This window comes from Neofelis nebulosa, chromosome 6 (assembly GCF_028018385.1).
Source record: "Neofelis nebulosa isolate mNeoNeb1 chromosome 6, mNeoNeb1.pri, whole genome shotgun sequence".
Taxonomy (NCBI): domain Eukaryota; kingdom Metazoa; phylum Chordata; class Mammalia; order Carnivora; family Felidae; genus Neofelis; species Neofelis nebulosa.
Window position 1 is genome coordinate 75,327,250 of NC_080787.1, and position 10,646 is coordinate 75,337,895.

Genomic DNA, 10,646 nt, shown 5'->3' on the forward strand with positions numbered 1-10,646 from the left:
ACCTGAAAATTTCTCACACACATCCCACCTGTTGGAATTCTACTTGGATTTCTAGGCCCTTTCCAAGAATTAACACTCACACGGCACTTTTACTAGTTAGAATTGATCTTCCCTTCATGTCTTTCTACATCTTCTGTTTGTGTTCATTGTGAACACATTTTCTGCTTCCTAACGATAAGCCCCGAGTAAAAGGACTAGGGTTAGACTCTGTGTACATCCCACTGCTACGTGCCTAATAACTTGTCCTGCCTAGAATGTTTTCACATTTTTCCCCCTAGGTACCACTTATAGCAGAAGAGTATATGTCTTCAGACTCCTTTAAGATGGAATTTCTTTGAAGCTGTGATTTCTCTTAAAAATTCATGTGAATGTTACATTCAAATCTATCATTTAGTATTGGTAATTTTAATATAAAAATGTTTAAATTGACTCCCGCATAAAATTTAGACTCCAGAAACCACCTCACAGTTTATGCTTTATCCAGTTAGACTTTCTAGCACATGGCCCTTGGGATACACTTTTCTCAGTTGAAAAGAGTATTAAGTAGAAGCTTTAAAATGTTTATTGAATTGAATTAAACAAGTGAAATGTAATGTAAAATGGAGCATTTGTTCCAAATGCCGAATAATTGAGCAAATATTGTCAAGACAGAGGCTGCTTGTCATTATTAAGCTTAGAATAACATTTCAGAGAATTATTTAAAACAGCATAAGCTATCCAAAATGCATCATACTTACATTTGCTAATGCTCCCCACAACTCCCCCAGTTCTCATGTTCAACTTGGGAAGTGATTATATTAACCTGCTTGCAGCTAGTTGCTCTGAAAACCTTTGACAAATACAGAGCCCCACAAGAGGCAACTGCCCCCCCATTTCCTTTTGGTAGATATTTTAGCCTATGATCTTCTGGACCCATGTTTCTTTTCATGCTTATGATAGAATCAAAGCTGAAAAAGCTTTATAAATAAGTGACACCTGGTCACTTATCTGCCTGCTGAAGAAGTATAATTCAGTTTTAAAGGACATGTCTAAAAAAGATTTCTAAAATAGCCTGGGAGAATACCAGATTACCTTAGGAAATAATTGCTGAATTTGAACACACAGTATAAATAAATAAAACACCCCTAACTCTTACCTTCTGCTGAAATAGCTACTCATGCTCAGGCATTTGAAGAAATCATTTCTTAAACAACATTCCTATGGCCCAAAATATGCTAAATGCCTCCCAAAGTAAATAGTTTTATGACAGCATAATAATAATGAAATCCAGTGTCATATAAAATTCTCTGATTCTGTTGGGAAATGTGTTCGTGCAAGAACCAGACGCTCTTCATCATAATCTCCAACTACAGTCAACATAATCGTGGCAAAGGGCATTTTTAACTGAACAAGGTTACCTGAGCACAGATGTGACCTATTCCCTTTGCATTCTTTACATATCTCAGCAAGATCCTTATTAATAACTGCTGAATGGAGAAGGGAAGTAGACCGGCACAAACAGCTACACGATGGAATTTTCTGTCTCTGCAGTAGTGCCTCCCCCGACTACTCTTAGATTCCTCTTCTAATCTAGCATGATGTACGTGGGTCAGGTGTGGAACGAGTGCCTTTACATTTTCCTCTTCTTGAATATTTGCTTGTAGTTTTCCTTCCTTGCATGCTTACAAAATCAGCAGAGACGTGATCTTCTTAGTCTGGCTTTGACAGTGTAATAAAATGCCTGACGCCCATTGCTCCTTTCTTAACGCTTATCAGGCTGCCTTGTTCCTTGCATCAGGGCTCTCTGGAACAGCCATTCTATCATTTAGGGCTTGGCTGTCTTTCTGGTGCTACCCTTATTCTAACTATTTTCTGTCGCACTTGGCTGAAATTGTATATATGCAGTAAAATCACTGAACTGAGGAAGATCTGCCTGCCTGTTTCTCCCGCAAGGCACACAGCATCCGCAGGAGCAACTCATCACAGATCCAGTGATATTTCAGTCACACTGTGACTGCACAGGCAGGTTTAATCAACTTCGCCACACACGTAATTCACGGTGGATCCCTTTTGTTTCACTTATCATCTGAACGAATGCACACAGGAAGCTCATTTAACCCCCCCACATTTGTCATCAGCTGCTATATTAAATATTGATTTTATTTTCCCAGGTCAGGAATGATGAAATCAATATCTAACATGGCAAGTTTATATTTGCTCATACTTTTCATTTGGGTTCCCTGACAAATTTTAAAACATTTTACATTGCACAAATGTTTATAGATTTAAATGTCAGTAAAGGTTAAGAGTTAATTGCACATGAAACTGACTGCATTAAATTTTAAAGTGAGCGTGGTTATTATTAAACACATATGGGGGTATTATATTATTTTATTATTATGATACACTAACTCACTCATTAAATAATTTGTTCATTATTCATTTGATACATGTTAATGCAGCATTTGGTATTTTTCAGAGTGCTTGAAAGTAAAAAGCTAAGCATTGACATATAAAAGTGTTTTCAAACTATAAATCTTCATAGAAATATTATATCTGAAAGTGCTTTTTGTGTTTCAATTTATTCATTCATTCACAAAATGTTAGGCATTCACTGTGTACAGCCCAAGCCCTGTGGTAAGAAGTGTGAATTCACAGACAAATAAGAACAACACCCCCAGCCCCCACCACCCTTTCAGGAGTCCACAGTTCAGTGGGAAAGAAGCAGGCACAGAAGAGGACAGATTTGGAAAGAAGTCATAGATGAGGTTCTCTGGGTAGCCTCATGGGTAGTCTCCCCCAGGGCTCCACAGATGGGCAGAGGAGGTAGAAACCAGAGAGAAGAGAAATGTCAGCTCTGAAATGGCTTGAGGTATTTAGGAATGTTGAAAAATTATAGTCCCTGGAGCAGATAAGAAAAGTGACTTGAGAAGTGGGAGGAGGAGCCAAGATGTGAAAGTCTGTCTGTGGTGCCTCTGCTTCACACTTTAGTCATGGGTCCAGTCATGGGTCCATTACCATGTGGTAATGATACTATACTCCCAAACCATCTTATGGAACTGTGGTAAGAATTAGGTTAAATAATGTTATATAAATCATTTTTAAGACAGTGGAGCATGACACATAAAAGTATTATCATTAACATTATGATTATGACTATCCTTTAAAAGCTGAGGTAAACCTTAAGTACTTGGCAACTAGTTCAGAAACAATCTTCTTTCCTAGAGCACCAGATAGTAATAGCTAATTTACAAACATATGGTAGAAATGTCTGTATTTAAACATCAATTCTTTGACTGAAAATTGACAAAAATCTCTCTAGGTGAATTGACTGAAAGTAAGTTGAAAATAAACAGCTCAAAGCCTCTGGTGTGAATGGTGCTAGATTTGTGCTGTGTGTTACCCATACAACCATACACTAGTGCCTTTGCCAACACAGGGGTTTGATAAGGATTAGAGAAGAGTGGAAAATCAGTATTTGAAGAGGTTTGAGTCAAGCATTTTCCAGAGTTGAAAGACATGATTTACTGACCCAAGAGCACACTCAGAGTACCGAGCATGATAAAGATAAAAATACACACTTCCAGCTGTATCACTAATTGGCTGTGGACACCGATAGTGATACTTCAACTCTAGGTGCTCTGGTTTCCTTATATATACCACAAAATATTAATAATATTTTCTTCGTAAATTTGTCGTGAAGTACAAGTGAGTTCATATTTGTATTTAGCCCACTGGCACACAGCAAAAAATGGTAGCTATTATTAACAAGGAATGGCAACTAGTTGACAGCTTTTTTGTCACTGGCAGCAATGAGTGACAGAGAATAATATACTAATATCCTTAAAGTGCTAAAGAGGCAATAAGTATCAACCTAGAATTTTATTAAGCCTAGGTAAATTATTAACATTGAGATAAAAAGTCAAGATATTTTCAGACCCAAACTAAGAACATGTACAGCCCATAAACCCTCACTAGGGAATTATTAAAGGATATACTATGCAAAAAAGAAATGAATTCATAAGGCCTGAGTTACAAGAAAGAAAATTTACCATACAAATGCATTAAGATAATTCTGAAATAGTTATTCAATAGACAGCATCTACTAATTTTTGTTGAAAAAATTAAAAATGCAAGTCAGATAAAAATAATAGGAGAAAGGAGTTGTCCAATGAATAGCTAAAGCATGCTAAGATATATATCTGAAATACACCAAGAGTTGGGCCCTGAGAGGAGACTCCTTAATTCTCTGTGTGTACAGGTCACAGGCTGCCTCCACAAGCTGTGCACATGTAGACCAGACTCAGAGAAGCTTAGCAGAATATTTGAGAGCTAAACTATGATCTATAATTGCTGCCCTAGTCTCAGACTGACTCTTCAGTGTTCATGCACATAGGCTTTGAAAAACAAATATTGGGCCTACTATCCACAGACTGAGACAAAACTTGCCATCAGGTCCCATCTGGGTTGTTTACCTGCTAAAACAAACAAACAAAATCAACACTATCCAAAGGATTTTAACATGACCTAGATAGAGTCTCATAACATTCAAAATGTCCAGGATACACAGATGTCCTAGAAAATTATTCAACATGTAAAAAGCCAAGAAAACCAGAATAATTCTTAAGGGAAATAATAATCAACAGACACTAACCCCAAAAAGATAAAAAGGTGGGAATTATTAGAGAAGTCAAAAACAGCTACTATAGCCACTGTGTACTGTGAAGTAAAGGTGAGCATTTTTCAAATAGAAAAATGTAAATTATCAGCAGATAAATAGAAACAAAAAAAGTTCAAAAAAGGTGAAAATTTCAGAACTGAAAAATACAATATCTGAAGTAAAAAAAATTATTAAAGGACAGAACTGAGAGAAAAAACAAAAGATTTTAAAACATTTAACAAATCCTCACGAAATGTGTGAGACAATATCAAATGGTCTAATTTATTGCCAATGGAGTGACAGAAGGAAAGGAAAAAGAGATGGGTACAGAAAATATATGTGAAAAAAAATTGACTGGAAACTTCCCAAATCTGGTGAAAGACATAAATTTACATATTTAAGGTCAGTGAACTCCAAGCCAAATAAAACCACAGAAAACTGCACCTAACCACATCATAATCATAATTGCTAAAAACCAAAGATGAAGAAAAATAATCTTGAAAGGAGCCAGAAGAAAATGACACATTTATAGAGAAACATTTATAGTTCATTTGGACTATTTGAATAATCCAAATGAACTATAGATTTTTCATTGAAAAATGCCAAAAAAAATGCAACTATCAAACCAGAATTCTATACCTTGTGAAATATTTTTATAGTCAACAATAGGATACACTTTATTCTCAAGTGCATGTGAAACCTTCACCAAGATAGACCATATCTTTGGCCAAAAATAAGTAAATACATAAAAATAACAAACTGAAAATAATTGAAATCATACTAAATATGTACTCTGACCATAATGAAATTAAACTAGAAATCACTAATAAGAAGACACAGATAATCTCCAAATATTTGGAAATTAAGAAAAAAAAACACTTCTCAATAATACATGGATCAAAAAAGAAATTTCAAAGGAAGTTAGATAATATTTTGAACTGAATGCAAAGATACCATGTCAAACTTTTTGACTGCAACAAAAGTAACACATACAGAGAAATTTATAGCATTGAATCTTATATTAGAAGAGAAATTTCAAATCAATGCTCTATACTTTCTCCTGAAAAAACTAAAAAGAACAAATGCAAAGCATATATAAGGAAGGGATAATAAGAGCAGAAATCTGTGATATTGAAAAGAGATAAAACAAAGAAAAAACATCAATGCAGTGAAAAGCTAGGTTTTTAGAAAAAATGAATAAAATTGGTAAGCCTCTACTATAAAGATTGCGAGTATAAAGATAAGAGAAGGATATATCACTGCAGACCCTGGAGACATTAACAAAATAATAAAAGTTATGACAACAACTTTATTCCCATAAATTCTATAATTTCGATGAAGCAGACCAATGGCTCAAAAGACACAAGCTACACAAACTTATTGAAGAAGAATAAATAGCTGGAATGGCACCATATCTTTTGAACAGTTGGATTTGTCTTGCAAAGTTTCCAACAAAGAAAATTCCAGGTCCAAATTGTTTCACTGGAAAATTCTACCAAATCTTAAAGAGGAAATTATACCAATTCTACAATTTGCTTCCAGAAAACAGAAGAAGATACAGTTCCCAGCACATTTTACAAGGCCAGTGTTATCCTGATACTAAACCAGACAAAGACATTATAAGAACATAAGACTACAGAATGATATCTCTCATAACGAAGATGTAAAAAATCTTCAACAAAGTATTAGCAAATAAGATCCAGCAATATATAAAAAGGATGACTCATTATGACACAAAGCTGTTTCAACATCAGAAAATCAATCAATGTAATTAACTGTATTAACAAATGATTCATAAAAAAAATTCTCATAAAACTGGGAGTAAGGGGGAACTTCAATGTGGTAAAGAGCATCTACGAAAAACCCTACAGCAACATTATACTTAATGACATGAGACTGGACGCTTCCTCCCTAAGATCAGGAACAATGCAAGGATGCTTTTTCTCACCATATTTACTCTTAGTATCATCCTGTAAGTTTTAAACAGTGTAATAAACCAAGAAACATAAAAGTCATACAGATTGGAAAGGCAATAATAAAACTCTCTCTATACAAAGATAACAATTGTTTTGTGGAAAACTTCAAGGAATCTACAAAAGAGATTTTAGAATGAACAAGCAAGTTTAACAATGTCATAGGATGCAAAGTTAATATAGAAAAATCAATTGTATTTCTATATACTAGTAATGAACAATAGAAAATCGAAATTACAGAAAACTGTCCTTTACCAAAAAATAAAATAGTAGGTATAAATCGAACAAAATATACACAGATTCTCTATGCTGAAAACTATAAGACACTAATAAATAAAATTAGAGTAGACCTAAGTAAATAGAGAGAGGTGCCATGTTCATGGAAGACTCAGTATTGTTAAGAAGTTAATGGGGCTCCTGGGTGGTTTAGTCAGTTACGCGTCTGACTTTGGCTGAGGTCATGATCTCGCGGTTGGAGAATTCAAGCCCTATGTTGGGCTCTGTGCTGTCAGCTCTGAGCCTGGAGCCTGCTTCGGATTCTGTGCCCTCTCTCTCTGCCTCTCTCCCACTCCCACTCTGTCTCTCAAAAATAAATAAACATTAAAAAAGAATTTTTTTTAAAAAGAAGTTAAATCTCTCTAAACTGATATATAGATTTAACAAAATCCTAAACAAAACTCTGACAGTTTTTTAAGATAGAAAAAAATTTCTAAAATTTATATAGAATGGCAAAGAAACTAGAAAAGCCAAAACAATTTTGTCAAAGAAGAACAAAGTTGGAGGATGCATACTACCTGATTTCAAGGTTCCTATAAAGCTTCAATAATCAACACAGTATGACATTGGCAAGAGGATAGACCTGTAGATCCATGGAACAGAATCGAGATGCCAGGTATAGACCCACTGAAATATAGTCAACTGATTTTTGGCAATGATGCAAAGGCAATTCAACAAAGAAAGAATAGTCATTCAGCCATATGCAAAAAAAAAAAAAAAAAAAAAAAAAAGAACCAGGACATTATACACATAATACAAAAAGTAACCCCAAATAGATTATAAACCTAATGTAAAATATGACACTATGAAACTTTTAGAAGAAATCATAGGAGAAAATCTTTGTGACCTTGAATCGGGGAAAGATATCTTAGATACACCCCCAAGAACACGGCTACAAAAGAAAAAATCTTTAATCAGATCTCATCAAAACTTAAAAAACTTTTGCCCTCTGAAAGACAATGTTAAGAAACTGAAAATACAACCACAGACTGATAGAAAATGTTCATTAAGTGCACATATGACAAATAACTTGTATCCAGAATATATAAAAAAATCTTAAAATTTGACAAAAAGAAAACAAATAACCCAGTAAAAAATTGGCAAAAGATTTAAGTAGACACTTCACCAAAGGATAGATAGGCACCTGAAAAGATACTTTAACATCATTATTCTCTAGGGAATTCAAATTGAAAGAGATACCATTGTACTTCTATTAAGGTGGCAAAAAACAAAACCAAAAAGAACCCCTAACATTATCAAGTACTAGCAAAGAAAAGGAGAGAGTGGAATTGTCATATATTGGTGGTGGGCATGCAAAATGGTATGGCCACTCTGTAAAATAGTTTGTCAATTTCTTATAAAACTACACATGCAAGAGCCATTCAGCCCAGCTGAGTATTTTACCTAAGAAAATGAAACAAGTTCATACAAACACCTGTACACAAACATTGATAGTTTTATTTATAATCACCAACAACTGGAAACAACATACATATCTTTCAGTTGAATGGATAACTGTTGATACTATTAATACGATTAATACAGTCAGTAAGATGGATGAACCTCAAATATATTATGCTAAGTTAAGAGTCAACAAACTATTTGGTCTCTAGGTCAAATTCAGCCACATTTATTCATTTGTGTATTGTCTCTCTGTGTTACTATGGCAGATTTGAATAGTTGCAACAAAGACCATATGGCCCACAAAGCAAAAAATATTTACTATCTGGCCCTTACAGAAAATGCTTACCAATCCATGTGCTAAGTGAAGGAAGATAGACCCAAAAGGTTACATGTAATATGGTTCCATTTATACAAAGTTCTGGAAAAGTCAAAATTATTGGGTTGGAGAACATAGATCACTGATTCCCAGGGGTTGGGCTCAGTTAGAGGGATTGACTATATAATAAGTCAGCATTTTTGGATGTGATGGAACTATTCTGTATCTTATTATGGTAGTTGTTACACAACTGTCTGCATTTGCTAAAGTTAACGTAACCGATATAACTGCACATCCAAAAAAAGAAAAAAAGCGAGTTTTCCTGTATGTAAACTAAAAACTAAATTTAAAAAAAAAGAGGCAAAAATAAGTGCTGTAAAAATGACACATATATTAGTCTGGATTTTTTGGCAACAAGTTGCAGGAACTCAAATGATTTTTAAGTAGAAAAGGAAAGAGATGATTCATTGCTCAGCTGGAAGAGCTACTTTGGTGAATGACAAACCCAGAGGCTGGCCTTCAGAAACCAGAGCTGAGAGATGAGACCCACAGATCATTGCAGCCAGGATTCTTTCTCTTGCCTTGCTCTCGGGTCTTACATTCTTGGTTTCTCTCTCCTATCGATCTCCTTGTGGCAGGAAACCTGTCCCTTGGCAGTCCCAATTTAGTAACTCAGAGAATGAGAGAACTTTTTCCCCCCTCTAAGTGTTTATTTATCAACTGCAGGGAAAGACGATGACCTTTGTGGCCATAGGCTCACACCTTGATCAATCACTGTAGCCAAGAAGGAAGAAGCACGAGGATAGCTAACCCCAGCTCTGTGGTCAAAGGACTAGGGTCTGTTTGGAGAAGAATGGGATTCGAAAGCTCTTTGGGCAGGCAAAATCCAGTTGCAGGCTTAACTATAAATTAATAAAATCATTAATTAAATTATTAAGATTATTAATAAAATTAACACAATATCTAGTGAACATCTCTTTTCACAACTGTTTCCTTACACGAGGCAAACTTGGATTTGAAAGGCAGGTCAAAGGCATTAAAACAAGGTTTTGAGGCACTTCACCCATGAGGTCTGTAGGACTGGTAGCCTATCTTAATTAAGTGTGAAAATATTTATTTCAGGTCCCAGTGGATTTCACTGAAGTATTGATATTTCAAAAAACGATAAAAGGGAAATAGCCTAATGCTGTTTGTGTAGTTCAAATTAAAAGACCTTATTATGTAAATCAAGCCCTATAGAATCACCTTTGTAATCAAGCTTTTTTCCTTTGAAGTACCAATCTTTAAGCATTTTGGAATTCTTTTTAAAAAATCAAATCTAGATAGCCTCTCTTGTTAGAAGATAAAAGATGTTTAATTTTAAAGATTTTTCTCAGGAAGCCATTAATCAGCTTTATCGTTAATTAATGATGATTGAACTCAGTTTACTAATTTTCCTGTCCCTGTGTCAATGAATTAGAACCATTCTCTTTAAATAGAAGACAGATATTCAAAAGTGTTAATTTTTCTATTTTCTTGCAGTGAATGTTATAAAGAAATCATAAAACAAGGTATAAATCCTCTTCCAAAGCAAGACACATAAGCTTCGTTATCTCATCTTTCTCTTTCCCATTCTGCAATATTACTGCAAGAGCTCCACCTGAAGGGGTTAGCTGGCACAGAGTAGACCACAAACACGCTGATCGTAAGTGCCTAAATTACCAACCTTATCAGGAGGGAAAGAAAAACAAAAGCTGGCTTCCATTTGCCCAGCCTTCTGGCTCATCGACCAAGAAACACAGCCTCGGCTGCTCATTTGCGGTCTTGCATTGATGACTTCTTCCCAGGAGGGAACCACAAAGAGAATCATTCACCCTCAAACTCTCGTACTTCCCAGCCTGGGGAAGCAGAAGCAGATGAAGAAATTGGAACATGACTTGCCTGAGAGCAACTCTGAACGATTTCAGAGAGGATTTATGTCATGTACTCTCAAGTTTTTAAACCTAATTTAGTAAGTATACGTCTTCTTTGCAAAATAACACTGTGCATATCAGAACCG